This window comes from Bos indicus x Bos taurus, chromosome 14, assembly GCF_003369695.1.
Source record: "Bos indicus x Bos taurus breed Angus x Brahman F1 hybrid chromosome 14, Bos_hybrid_MaternalHap_v2.0, whole genome shotgun sequence".
NCBI lineage: Eukaryota > Metazoa > Chordata > Mammalia > Artiodactyla > Bovidae > Bos > Bos indicus x Bos taurus.
The window spans coordinates 64,974,537-64,990,364 of NC_040089.1; the positions used below are offsets into that span (position 1 = coordinate 64,974,537).

At 37.4% G+C, this 15,828-nt stretch overlaps 1 protein-coding gene across 9 annotated transcripts in view; it reads right to left on the reverse strand.

Annotated features, from left to right (window-relative positions):
• Nucleotides 1–15,828, reverse strand: part of VPS13B (vacuolar protein sorting 13 homolog B) — an 806,600-nt gene that overhangs the window by 223,332 nt on the left and 567,440 nt on the right. The window lies entirely within an intron of this gene.

The window sequence follows — 15,828 nt, forward strand, 5'->3', positions numbered from 1 at the left end:
CAAAATACTTCATCATATCATGTCACAAAGAACAAACACCAAAGGGAAGATTCAGAGCTTAAAGTCCACTCCCAGATGGACCAAGGTACCGTTGGCTTTTATAGAGCTTGATTCAGATTATATTCCTTGTGCTTGTAGATTACTTTGTCTTCTTCACAAAACCTACATTTCACTTAACTGCTTAGGAGGTTTTTCTGTTTTTCTCTGATTCTGATAAAGTCATCTTTCTAGTGCTGCTCATTATTGTTATTTTTTGACCCTTAGCAGATGTTCACAGAGTTAAGTATGTCTTTGCTTAACATTTGAATTACATAAAATATAACATGACTCATGTGTTCAGCTCACAATGAAACTTCAGAAATGAATTTATTTTCTTTGCAATCTTTACTTACAAAAAACTTATTTTCCAAGCTTATATAGAACAGCTTAGTGCTGCAGACTTTCTAAGCTTCACAGTTACTCGGTTTTGTTTTATTAATACTATGTGGCAGGATATTTCTTTTTTATAACTAAGCTGAATTTTCAGTAAGGTCCCAATGAGGAAACATTTTCCCACAGATTTCAGTGAGGATTTCCTCATTTTAAGATTGATATAATATTGAATATATAATGAAGTCCATTTACTTTTATACCAGATACTTCAAAGAGACAAACCCATTTTGGGTTTTTTTGCCTTGAGTAAAAACTTTGAGTTTTAAAAAGCTTTGTGTCCTAAGAATCTCTTTATTTCCAAGCTACATAATGATTATAAAGAGAACCAGAGTGAGACTCCATACCAACATCATTTTCTTCCTCTTTCCCCCTCTCTCTTCTGCCACAGTTACTTTTACCAACCACAGGTTTACAATGGAGTTGATAATTCATGTCTGTTTCTGCTTTATCTTCACTACTTTTGTGCTTAAGAACACCTCTCACAACTGAACTGGTTAAAGAAGGGCAGAAAAAGAAATTGGTCCATCGGTTATTTTCCCTGAAAGTTCCAGGCAAAGTTTTCATGGAGGAAGATGCAAGTAACTATAGTCACCATAATGTTTCTGACTCTTTGATTCAATTTTCTCATGATACCCTTGTCTTTTACATCCTATGGAAGATGAATGCTAAGTTATATAGGGAGCAAGGTCAAGAGAATCAAATCTCCCCATGATAGAGAGTTCCTCTAAATTTATGTTACCAGAAAAAAATATTATTAATTGAAATTTGGGGGATAAATCTTGAAAAATAAATATGATTAATTGAGTTTTCGTGTGCTTCATTTTAAGCATGTTTTCTTTAGTAAGCAAATAATCTATCGTCTTATTTCTGTATTAGCTTCTTGCTGTACTAATGTAATCCTGTTGCTATTTGCAATCCCAACCAAATCCTGCTCAGTATTATCAAATACTTTTGAAATTATATCATGCTTTAATTTTCAATCCTACTGATGCTTACTGATGATATATAATTAAAATTAATGTGATCCCTAAACTATTACTGTAGATTAAAATTTCAGCAACTTTTGGCTTTGATTTCATATTGCACTGAGTTTCCCTTCCTTTTTCCCGCCCACCCTGAATTTTCTGATAGCTGCACATCATGAAAACATCACAAATTTCTCAGTGGCACAACACAAATACTTGTACGATGTAGCACTGCAAATAGCCTCAAGATTTTACTTGTCTCCATTTTACTAATTCTAGAAAGTCTTGAAAGATCTACTATTTGGTTTTTAAAAAGGAAAAACAGATTATATATTTTATTCACTTTAAAGCCACCTGTTATTATGTCACAAGCATGCTGAAGTCTGCTATCAGCATATCAGGCATATCAGCTATCAGGCATATCCCAGCATGCCACAGAACCAAAGTGGCATCTGTGACTGTTTAGGGAGACTGGTTCTCTCTGGCCTGAGGTATCCAGAGCCATCATGTTTATGAAGTGAAGTGAAATGAAAGTTGCTCAATTGTTTCTGACTCTCTGTGAACCCGTGGCCTATATAGTCCATGGAATTCTCCAGGCCAGAATTTTCCAGGCTGAAGTGGGTAGCCTTTTCCATCTCCAGGGGATCTTCCCAACCCAGGGATCAAACCCAGGTCTCCTGCATTGCAGGCTGATTCTTTACCAGCTGGGTCACAAGGGAAAGCCAAGAATACTGGATGGGTAGCCTGTCCCTTCTCCAGCAGATCTTCCTGACCCAGAAATCAAACTGAAGTCTCCAGCATTGCAGGCAGATTCTTTACCAACTGAGCTATGAGGGAAGCCTCATGTTTATGAAAGAGCACGTTAAGTGACTTTTGATGAACTCTAGAGGCACAACTGATAAGTGGTAAGATACTGTCACATGAAAGAGGTTTGTGAAACAGTTTATTATTGACCCAGGACTTACTGAAAACAGCCTTTATTCCATGGAGCTTTCTAACATTTTCTTAAAGAAGAGTTTACATCAGTTTGAAGTGAGAGCTGCTCAGTAGCGTGCGAATCTTTGCGACCCTGTGGACTATGCAGTCCATGAAATTCTCCAGGCCAGAATACTGGAGTGGATAGCCTTTCCCTTCTCACCCCAGGGATCGTATTGTCAGTGGATTCTTTACCAGCTGAGCCACCAGGGAAGCCCAAGAAGGTCACTGGGCCCAGGACACCATCAGGGACTCAGTTTGTAACAGGAAAAAAAGTGTGTAGGGTAATGAAAGAACATGAACTCTGGAGGTACATAGTGAAGTGAAAGTGTTAGTTGCTCAGTTGTGTCTGACTCTTTGAGACTCCTTGGATTGTAGTCTGTCAGGCTCCTCTGTCCATGGAATTCTCCAGGCAAGAATACTGGAGTGGGTTGCCATGCCCTCATCCAGGGGATCTTCCCAACGCGGGGATCGAACCCAGATCTCCCACATTGCAAGCAGATTCTTTACCACCTGAGCCACCTGGGAAGCCCTGGAGGTACATAGATCTGGATATAAATCCTGACTCCTTAAACTGGGTAAATTTAATTTTAACTTCCCTGAGTCTCCGATTGTTTTCAAAATGGGGATAATAAACTAAATTATGGGGATGTTGAGAATATTATATTAGATAATATATGTACTGTGGTTTGTATGGACATGTTATGGTAGACGTTCAATAAACAGTTTTGTTTCTTAAACACAAACTCTAAACAAAATAGGAGTATATGTGTGGTATACCTTTCAAGTATCATTCTTCTTAGTTTTTTGTTTTTTTAATTTTGAAAAATCTTTACTGCTTATATAAAATAAGAGGAATATAATGTAAAAGGTAAAAAAAATAGTGGAAATTATACTCAATTTTGGGCTTCCCCTGTGGCTCAGATGGTAAAAAATCCACCTGTAATGCGGGAGACTCAGGTTCGTTCTCTGGATCAGGAAGATTCCATAGAGAAGGGAACGGCAACCCACTCCAGTTTTCTTGCCTGGAGAATACCATAGACAGAGAAGCCTGGAGGGCTACAGTTCATGGGACAGCAAAGAGTCAGACACGACTGAGCGACTGTCAGTTCACTTCATATGCCCAATTTTAACCTTAAAAGCTACTAAACGTCTTAATATTTAGCTTTTCAAATAATAATTATTCAAGTCTGAAATATGAGTCAACATATTTTACTTCCATATAAAATAATCTTTGCTAAGGAGAAATTACAGACCTGACAATATCTTTGCATTTTGGTTCTGAGAGTTATCAAAACTGTATTCTCAGCTTCTTTCTCATCCTTTAGAAATGCTTGGCCTACAAGTGAGTCTAGGATATGCAATTTGCAAGCCAAAGTTGATTCCTTTTCATTTTTTAAACTAGAAGTTAGAGACTCCTTTTACAAAGGTGGCTGGGTATATCAACCTTTATACAAAGAAGACTGAAATGACACTTTAAAATAATTTATAAGTAGATATAGTGAGTCCATCAGGATTTCAATTTCACAGGGCTTTATTTTTAAGGAAGATCAAAGAGAGTTCATAACTAGCCAGAGGAGGGAGGGTGGGAGGAAATACCTAAAGAGGACTCAGGGTAACTAACAGGCAAGGGCTTAGAGAGTCCCTACTCTCCTTTCCTCTCTCTGGCTTTATCGACTACATGTTCCTAGATGGTTCTTTAGTGGAATCCTTTTATTACCAGTCAAAAATACACAAAAGTTTCCCTTAACATAAATGGAATGAAATGTCAAGGAAAGCATTTTGGGAGGATCTACTGTATGTGATCAATTTGCCTCTATGTATGAAATTCATTTGGGGACAGCTCCCAAGGGCCTCCTTCAGAAGTCATGGTTATACTTAGTTTTGGTATGCTCAAAAATGACTGGAAGTGTAACTCCTTTCAATCAGTGATTACTATCAGAATAGTCACCTTCCAATCACTGGATATACAAAAGGCAAAGCTATAGGTTTATTGAGTTGCTTATTTTTTTTATATTTATTTTTTGCTCCTTAGCTTAAAGGCTGTCTTATTATTTTTCTTTTTTTAAATGTAGCCACAGAAACAAATCTAGTCCACGAGGCTTCTACAATACCTGAAAACTAAATCATGAAGGAACCTATATCCATAAAACACAGTAACAATTCAATGAAAAAACAGCAAAATCAACCAAAAATTCAATTCTAAATTGCTATATAAATGGTCAGTGGCACCGTTTCCTTGTCAATATTTAGGCATTTGACTAACTCTAACCATTTTGACTAACTCTAAGAATTTTTTTCACCTCTTAAGATGTGACAGGAAGGGGAAAAGGAGATTTCCAGGTTTGAGATTACAAACCTGGAGCCCATAGGAAGGAAAAGTGGAAAAAATTAAAATGCCTATTGGCGTGTTTGATCACCAGGGTCTACTGGTTCTTATTTTTTGAACCAAACTTGCCATACCTTGGTAGAAGAAAGTGCATTCTTCCCACTTAATGATGCTAATCAGCAGATAATATGTGAAGCATCATCTCAATTAATTTCTTTAATTTTCTACACCGTTTCGTGTTGTGATTGATCCCTTTACTATTTTTTTTGTTATTTTAATGTTGAATTCTAATGTTGGTGACTTCCTGGTGGCCCAGTGGTTAAGAATTTGTCTGCCAATGCAGGGGACACTGATGGATCCCTGGTATGGGAAGATTCCACATTCCTTGGGGCAACTAAGCCGCAACTACTGAGCCTGTACGCTAGAGTCCATGAGCTGCAACTGCTGAGCCCATGCACCCTAGGGCTCATGGTCTGCAACAAGGGGAGCTACAATAAGAAGTCCGTGTACCACAATGAAAGAATAGCCTCTGCTTGCCACAGCTAAAATAAGCTTGCAGACAGCAACGAAGACCCAGAGCAGCCAAAAATAAATAAATAAATTCCAATGTTGGTTTCAGATACTTTATATGACATGTGATTAATTCAGAGCAAGGACACAGAGGAAGCTATTTACTCAAAAAATGTAGTCATATAAATTCATGGAAGATCAAATTCATCTGAACTGTAAGCCTCAGCTCCACTCTGTTTGGGTTCTATAACACTGAAGGCAAATCCAGTGACTATAAATTATTCTTCTCATTTTTCCTTCACTATGAATATATGCTGATGATTACAATTGGTGTTAAAAAGGGCCAGGACACTAATCTTTTTATCATGTCCAAAAAGGAAAGTCTTATTACCATTAAGCTCTCCTTTCTAATGCTAATAACTACAGAAGTCCCAATTTACAGCTGAATATTTCACAGTTCCAAGGTATTTCACAAACATTATTTGGAGGTCAGACTAAACCATCAAACTACAAAAAACACATATTATTATAGAGGTATACCTTGTTTTATCACGCTTTGTAGATATTGACTCTTTTAGAAATTGAAGGTTTGTGGCAACTCTGTCAAGCAAGTTGACTGGTGCCATTTTTCCAAAAGCATTATCTCATTTTGTGTCTTTGTGTTATCACATGTTGGTAAGTTTCTGATATTTCAATTTTTTTCATTATTATATGTGTTACGGTGATCTGTGATCAATGATCTTTGATGTTACTATTCTAATAGTAGAGCATGTGGGCTCAGCAATTATTTTAGGGCACCACAAAACATGCCCATATAAGATAATGCAGTGTTGTATGTGTTTTGACTGTGCCACTGACTGGTCACTCCCCCGTCTCTCTCTCTCCTCTGGCCCCCCTATTCTCTGTGCTCAGCTGCTACTATCATGTCCGCCTCTTTGTGACCCCATGAAGGTAGACTGCCAGGCTCCTTTGTCCATGAAATATCTCAGGCAAGAATACTGGTGGTGGTGGTTTAGTCGCTAAGTTATGTCTGACTCTTGTGACCTCATGGACTGTAGCCTGCCAAGCTCCTCTGTCCATGGGATTTTCCAGGCAAGAATACTGGAGTGGATTGACATTTCCTTCTCCAGGGGATCTTCCTGACCCAAGGATTGAAACCGCATCTCATATGTCTCATGCACTGCAGGTGGGTTCTTTTACCTGCTACACCATCGGAGACGCCCCATTCCCTGAGATACAACAATACAGAAATTAGATCAATTAATAACCCTACAGTGGACTCTGAATATTCAAATGAAAGGAAGTGTTGTACATCTCTCGCTTTAAATCAAAAACTAGAAATGATAAAGCTTAGTGAGGAAGGCACACTGAAAGCCCAGACAGGCCAAAAGCTAGGCTTCTTGGACCAGTTAGCCTAGTTGTGAATGCAAAGGAAAAGTTCTTGAGGGAAATTAAAAGTGCTACTTCAGTGAACATATAAATAATAAGAAAATAAAACAGCTTTATTGCTGATAGGAGAAAGTTTTAGTGGTCTGGATAGATGATCAAACTAGTCACAACATTTTCTTAAGCCAAAGCCTAATCCAGAGAAAGGTCTTAATTCTCTTCAATTCTATAAAGGATGAAGGAGATAAGGAAGCTGCAGAAGAAAAGTGTGAAGCTAGCAGCGTTTATAGTTCATGAGATTTAAGGAAAGAGGCCAACTCTGTAACATACAAGTTCAAGGTGAAGCAGCAAATGCTAATTTAGAAGCTGTAGCAAGTTATCTAGAAGATCTGATATCAAGACCCAGAAGCTAAGATAATTAATGAAGGTGGCAACACAAAACAACAGATTTTCACTGTAGTCAAAACAGCCTTATACTGGAAGAAGATGCCATCTAGGACTCTCATAGCTAAAGAGGAGAAGTCAATTCCTGGCTTCAAAGCTTCAAAGGCTGATTCTCTTATTAGGGGTCAGTGCAGCTGGTGACTTGAAGCCAATGCTCATTTACCAATCTGAAAATCCTAGGGCCTTTAGGAATTAAGCTAAACCTACTCCATCTGTGCTTTATAAATGGAACAAAACCTGGATGACAGCACATCTGTTTACAACACGGTTTCCTGGATATTTTAAGCCCACTGTTGAGATCTACTGCTTAGGGAAGAAAAGATTCCTTTCAAAACATTACTGCATATTGACAATGCACCTGGTTACCTAGGAGTTCTGATGGAGATGTACAACGAGATCAATGTTGTTTTCATTTCTGTTAACACAACATCCATTCTGCAGCCCATAGATCAAGGAGTAATTTCAACTTTCAAGCTTTACTATTAAAAAAATACATTTTGTGAAGCTCTAACTGCCATAGATAGTGATTTCTCTGATGAATCTGGTAAAGTAAATTAAAACCTCCTGGAAAGGGTACACCATTCTAGATGCCATTAAGAACATTTGTGATTCATGGGAAGAGGTCAAAATATCAACAATGGGAAGACGTTGATCCCAATTCTCATGAATGACTCTGAGGGGTTCAAGACTTCAGTGGAGAAAGTAACTGCAGATGTGGTGGGAACAGCAAGAGAACAAGAATTAGAAGTGAAGCCTGAACATGTGACTAAACTGATGCAATCTCATGATAAAGCTCTAACGGAGGAGGGATTTTTTCTTATGGATGAGCAAAAAAGTGATTTCTTGAGATGGAGATGCCGCGAAGATTGTTGAAATGACAACAAAGGGCTTAGAATATTACATAAACTTAGTTATAAGGTAGTGGCAGGTTTTGAGAGGATGAATTCCAGTTTTGGAAGAAGTTCTACATGGGTAAAAGGCTATCAAGCAGCACTGCATGCTACAGAGAAATCACTCATGAAACGAAGTCAATCAACATGGCAAACTTTACTGTTATTTTAAGATGCTGCCACAGCCACCCAAACCTTCAGTAATCACCATCCTGAACAACAAAGAGGCAAGACACTACACCTGCAGGAAGATTAGGACTCACTGAAGGTTCTGATGATGGTTAGCATTTTTAGCAATGAAGTATTTTTAAAGTAAGGCATGTTCATTGTGTTTTAGAAATATCACTATTGCACACTTAAGGGACTATACTATACAGTGTGAAAATAATTTTTATATGCACTGGGAAACCAAAAAGTTCTTGTGACTTGTTTTACTGCAATATTTGCTTTATTGCAGTGGTTCTAGAACCAAAGTCACAATATCTCTGAGGTATGCCTGTACCTATCTTAGAGAAAAGGAAATTAAAGCACCAAGAAGCTCAGTTTTCTGCATGAAAGAGCTTTGGCGTTAGAGCCATGACTAAAAGTCTAAGCTTCTGATTTCCATTCCCGAACTCTTCACCATACATAAATCCTCCCACTGGCTGGGTCACTTCTTTACTTAACTTTCTCACCACCAACTCTCCCTGAGTGACATACAATAGTGCCTCCCATTTAAAAGACCAACTTACTTGTTGAGTCCTGTCAAAGCAATAATTTTATTTCACATTACTGGCCAGCGAGAAATTTTCCTAGCAGCTAAATTTTCAGATAAATGTTCAAGTTGTGATCATTATGACATTAAAGTCACAGGTTAATTCTAAGCCTTTCCAGGGATATTAGCAACACTGTTAATTCTAAAGAGACATGTAATTCAAGCTTTCTCTTAAACTCACAAGAACTAAATGAAATCAAGATATGATTTATGAGGTGTTACAAGCCAGTTTATGATTTTCTAACTGTTGGTTTACTCAAATGTCTTTGGCACATTTTCTGCAGACCTACCCATGAAAGAGCAAAAAGCCAATTATTATAACTGAAAATCTTCAAACTATACAATAGCTATAATTGAACTGAAATGATGTGAAGTTTTTTTTAGCCGATTATAACCACTGTTTTAAAATCAGCTTAAAGATACTAGCAGTGATGAAAAAAAGCAACAACAACCTTAACATTAACATCCACTGAGTTCTGTGCTACACACTTAGCTAAAAGCTTCATATATACCGTTTACTCCTTACAGCAACTCCAGGAGGTTGCTACCAGTATATCCCCACATTAAAGATAAGGAACTGAAGTTTAGAGAGGTTAAATGACTTGCCCAAGGTTACACAGTAGTATGCAGTAGAGCTGGGATCAGAACTCAGAACTAACTCACTCCAAATCTTGACTGCTTAATAAACTATTCCATGTCTGCCTCTTAACTGAACCTCAAGTCATATCTGTAATGTTATAAAACCTTACAGTGAAGAAAAGGCCCATTACTAGAGGTATTATGACATGGATTTTACACAAGAGTTGTGCTATAACCTGCTTTTTCAGTAGGGTAAGTTTTTTGTTGTTTTTTAGTCTCTAAGTCATGGCTAGCTCCTCGTGACACCCCTCAACTGTAGCCCACTAGGCTCCTCTGACCATGGGATCTCCTAGGCAAGAGGAGTCCTAGGCAACACTTGGAGTGGGTTGCCATTTCCTCCTCCAGGGGATCTTTTTGACCAAGTGATCAAACCCACGTCTCCTGCTTGGCAGGCAGATTCTGAGCCACCTGGAAAGCCCCAAGAAAAGTTCTAATCAACTGTAATTTCTGTATTTTAGTTTGGCTAATGCCTGAAAAATTACGTTAAGATAAAAAGGTTGCAAGAGGGTGAAAGTAATGTTTTCAAACTACTTTGTTAGTTTCTAGCACCCATAAATGAGTAATAAGATCCTCGAATGACTGCATACTGAGGAAGTATAGTTGGGGTGGGGCAGGAATAGTGAAGTTCCCTTAGAATGGTTCAAGTCCTTCACAATTGACCAGATGGCAGAGTCATTTCTTCAAAAACAAACAAAAAGCCCCAAACAAACAAGAAGAAAAATGACTTTTTGAGGCTGCCTTGGGCTGCATAGTCAAGATATGAGGCAATTTCCAATCTGGACTCCATTACCTTAAACAAAACAAATACCAACTTTTAAATATTTATAAACACAACTAATATGATTATGTTAAAACAACTACATACATCTTTATTTAAATGAGAATTGCCAATAATACAGCTGCTACATGTAAAGGTGCTGGCAGAAGATCTCATTTCTGTTAGAGGTTGCTCTAAGTTACAAGGGCATGGAGAAAGGCCATATTTTAATATTTTAAAAAGAAACCTGTTGACTCACAGATGTACTATCTACTTGAACTAGATGGGCAATCATTTGTAGATTATTAGTACCAATATTTATAAAAGAAATTTAAGTTGATAATTTATACTTCAAAAAATTTTCCATTTTTTAAATATGATGGAGAATAACACAAAACACTGCATAATTTAAAACCTGGCAGACTACAGTCCATAGGGTTGAAAGAGATGGACATGACTGCAGCGACTTAGCATGCATGCTACTCAAGATCACTAAATTATGTAGAATGGGGATTATATTTTATTAATGACACTTTCAAAATCATAAGCAATTCTCATCACTCTTATTTCACTTCAGTTTTCTCAAACAAATGCAGATACAGGTATACATGTAGATTCCATTTTATTCTGCTGGCATCTCATATATAATTAGGTTTTTAAATATATATGTGCATAAAGTATATATGACACACACATATGTGTATATATACAGCCACATCTGCTGAGAAGGCAGACTGACATAAGGAACAATGAGTTTTACAGCATTTCCTCTTTTAACTTGATTTTATAATATATGAAAGAATATCCCTAAGAAACACATTGAGAGAACACTACTACCACCCTTTGAGTATTGGGGTATGTTCTTTGCTTAATGGTGACATGGGCAGGATCAAGTTAATGCTGACAACTCCCTGGGAACAGTTATTACTCACTACAATATATTTAACTGATCTGTGCTCATAGATGTAAAGATATTAAAGTATCACTTTTAGAGGAAATCCTGTATTAAGTTTCTCAGAAAACCATGTCTCTGCTAATGGACCAGAAAATATTTTCATTATCTTAAAATTTCAGGATTTCTGGTGCCAGCCAAAATTGGAATAAGCTTACTACAGTCCAATCCCCATGCTGCTTAAATTAACTCAAGAAAAAGGACAAAACACAAATACCTGACAACTCTGAAAAGTAAACAAGAACAATAGAGACTGGGGACGGGAGTTAAATTGCAGATATGATCCAACGGTGGTGAATTTTCCATTTGTTTTTCATCTTTTTCCTTATAACTCTGATTTGAGAGTGAGTTCTAAGTTGTGGTGCACAGTGATGGCAGGAACAGCCAAAAGTCCAACAGAAACCTCGTCTGGCAGATAAGGCCCATGTGGTTTTCAAGACTGCTGGGGAAACCAGCTGCTTTTTATTTTTCTTTTTTTCTCTTCTGGTTTTCCCCCTAGGGTAAGGTGTGTGTGTGTGTGAGTGTAGGAAGTAGTGCAGTGGCTGTTCTATGGTGGCAGTGACACAAGCATTTAAAATTTTATGGAGGTACTATGTTTCATGAGATACAGGTAAACATGCTTGAAATGAATGGAAATACAGAGGTTCTCAGAAGTGAAGAAGAAACTATAAAAAATAATCAAATGGAAATATCACCACAGAAAAATCCAATAGAAATTATTTAATATGAAGAACAGAGAGGGGGGGGGAAATGAACCATGAATGGAGTCTCAGGAATCTGAAGAATAATATAAAAAAGTTTAACCGTGGAGTCCTAAAAGAAGAGGAGAAAGACTGGTACAGAAAGAAATAATAGCTAAAAAGTTCCTAAATTTAATTTTAAAATATTTACAGAGTCAAGAAACTCAGAGAACCTCAAACAGGATAAATTTAAAGAAATCTAGACCAGAAACATCATATAATAAAACTCAGGAAATCAAAGGTAAACAAAAAAAACCTTAAAGACAGCTAGAGAAAACCAACACGCTACATTTATGGAAGCAACGGTTGGAATTATCATGCATTTCTCATAAGAAAGCAGAGGGGATAGAAGACAGTGGAACAATATTTCTGAAGCACAGAAAGAAATATTAACCTAGAATTCTATATCTAGCAAAAATATCCTTCAGGAATGAGAGGAAACAAATACTCCCAGATAACAGAAAACTCAGAGAATTTGTTACTAGCAGGTCTGCTCTCAAAGAAATGCTAAAGAAGTTCTTAATGTTGAAGGAAAATGCACCAGAGAAAAACTCAGAACTTTAGGAATGGAGGAAGATCTCTGGACACGGTAAATACCTGGGAAATATTTATAAAACATACTAGTTTTTTCCTCTTTAGTTCTTTAAAGTATATAAGATTACTGACACAAAGGTCAAAATTGTATCTGGTAGGATTTTCAGTAGGTGAAAAGTAATATATATGATAACTGTAACATAAATGGGGAAGGGGAAAGGGACCTTTATGATTATAAGGTTCCTACATTTTCTTGAAGTGATAAAATATTACTACTAAATAGACTGTGAAAGATTAAGAATGAAAAGATGCTAACTCCTTGGATGAAAAACTATGACAAAACTAGACAGTGTATTGAAAAGCAGAGACATCACTTTGCTAGCAAAGGTCTGTATAGTCAAAGCTATGGTTTTTCCAGTAGTCATGTACAGATATGAGAGCTGGACAGATATAAAGAAAGCTGAGCACTGAAGAATTGATACTTTTGAACTGTGGTGCTGGAAAAGACTCTTTAGAGTCCCTTGGACAGTAAGGAGATCAAACCAGTCAATCCTGAAACAATCAACCCTGAATATTCATTGGAAGGGCTGCTGCTGAAGCTGAAGCTCCAATACTTTGGCCACCTGACACAAAGTCTGATTCACTGTAAAAGACTCTGATGCTGGGAAGGATTGAGGACAGGAGGAGAGGGATACAGAGGATGAGAAGGTTGGATGGCATCATCAACTCAATGGGCATGAGTTTGAGCAAGCTCCAGGATATAGAAAAGGACAGGGAAACGTGGCAAGCAGCAGTCAATGGGGTCACAAAGAGTCAGAGATTGAAAACCGAGCAAAAGATTGACTGTGAAAGATTCAGTATGTACACTGGAAACCTCAGAGCAACCACAAACATTACAAAGAAACACAGACGAGAAGCAGGCAGGTAAATTACACAGAATACTAAAAATTATTCTGAATTGTAGCTAGAGAGAAACCTTGGTGTTGTTTTGTTTAGTCACTCAGTTGTGGTGTCCAACTCTTTTGTGAGCCCGTAGACTGTAACCTGCCAGGCTCCTCTGTCCATGGAATATCCCAGGCAAGAATACTGGAGTGGGTTACTATTTCCTTCTCCAGGGGATCTTCCCGATCCAGCGATCCAACTTGCATCTCCTGCATTGCTGGGTGGAAATGTTTACCACTGACCCACCAGGGAAACTCAGAAAAAAATCTACTACTGTGAAAAAAAAAAATGAGTATTCTTATTTCATTCCTCAAAATTCAAGCAGTTTTCCTTAAATCATCCCAAAAAATGATACTAAGCTTTCCTTGGGGCTTCCCAAGATCATGGGGGCTTTTCTTGGGGCTTCCCAAGTCAATGATCAAGTGACTTATCATTTTTATGACCCTACTGAATAAGAGAATCAAAATCTGAGAGGATCAGGGCCTACAGGTCTCCTGTATATGAATTTTTGGTAACATTCTTATTGGTTCCCTCATTAATTAATGAACTAAGTAAAATCTCTGACATCTTCATTTTATATTTATAAAAGAATTATGACTTTTTGAAAAATTATCCTCTGAACATGGTATGTTTTTAAAGAGTGAAACAAAATTCTTTGTTTATTTTAAATTCCATATGATTTCCACACAAAGGAACATTAGCACATGTAACAATGGTTTATGACTTTCACATAAAACAGTAAACAATTACAAGTTCAACATTGTGTTATAAATTTTTAAAAATCAAATGTTTTTGTCTTCTTAAAGAAGAAAACACATTATATCCATAACAACTTAAGGCATTTCTGAAATGCTAAAATTGGGCAATCACTGAAATTCATATATATGCTAAAACTGCTAAGGGCTGGCTGCCACTTGAGTTACCTTATTAAAAAGGATTAATTTTAGTATTAAGAGAGAAAGCATGAACACTACAGAAAGACATAATATATTACTTCTTTAATTTTTAACTTATGATGCCTTTAACTTTTCCTTGACCTAATTTCTTAGAAAGTTGCCTGGTGACACCCTTTTTTGTCCCTCCAATTAAGACACTGTAAATAGTCCTTCACTTCAGAATCCAGGAATGCAACTGGTCACCTTTACCTTACTAATTCTCTTCCCCATGAATGTTAATGCTATGGTTATTCATATTTTCTCTGTTTTCTTACCCACATGGTTACTATTTCAAGGCTTCAAAAGAATCCTGGACATGGAACATTGCTTTCTTCGGGATAAAAAAGTGCTACATGAAGTGTTTCTGGATAGCTAAATTGATAATGGGACTTGGATAGTTCATTCAAGTGGACCAATTTAAAACAGATATTCCTCACATCAGTATTTGAAAAATAACTTCATTAACATTTTTTAAATTTATGTATTTAAGTATTGAATAAACTAATGAATGGTCCACTAAAATATCAAATATGCATATAAATATGCATCTTTAAAACAAATTGAAATATACTGTAATCTGATACAGTAGTGGCTTACAGATGTCAACTCTCTGAGGCCAAAGCTAGTTTAAATATTTTTAGAGAAAAAAAAAATTTTTTTAGAAAGGTAAGTGTGGGGAGATGAATTCCAAATTACAGAATGAGAAAACTCTACACCTGGAATGAACCTTGTTGGTATCTACTATAATCATTACGTTTTATACAAAAGGAAGCAGAAACTCAAAGAAGTGAAATGCTTGGCTAAGATCACTCTGCTAATAAATAGTAGGGCCAATTAAATTCCAGGCTTTCTACTTTGTAATTTCCTTCTCCAGGGGATCTTCCCGACCCTGGGATTGATCCCAGGTCTCTGGATTCCTTACCACTGAGCCACCTGGGAATCCCAGTAATCTTTCTACTATATATTAATAACTAAAACAGTAGCAGCAAACATTTGTGAGTTTGTGAGGGTGCAGTACTTGCATAGCCTGAAAAGTACTTTTGTTAGGGGAAGCACACTGATTGAAACCTCCCACCCTGGCCAGGCACCATAGTAACTATTTGCATGAGTTGTTTTATGACAGGAGATCCTGATAAGGAATACGGAACTAATAAGCCACCACCAACCAGAAGAGTTCGGGAAAGGTCTAAAGGAGACACTGCGTGTCCCTCCACTTCCAAGAATCCCTCTCGCTAGCATCCATCTTGGCTGCGCAAGGCGTGCACCACTAGGAAAGACTCTGAATTAGAATGACTGGCCAAAGACCACCGGGAAACTAATACCATCACCATAAAACCCGAGACTGCAAGCCACGCAGCAGAGTAGTACTCCTGGGTTCCCTTACCCTACTGCTCTCCACCTGGGTGCCCTTTCCCAATAAAATGTCTTCCTTTGTCAGCACATGTGTCTCCTCGGACAATTCATTTCCAAGTGTTAGACAAGAGCCCAGTTTTGGGCCCTGGAAGGGGTTCCCCCTTCCTGCAACACTTTCATTAATGATCTCTTTTCAATTTCATAATCGCCCTATGAGATGGATGGGTACACGTTTCCTAAGTGAGAGTTAGAATTTCAGCTCAGGTTGTCAAAGTACTGAGAGAGGCTGTA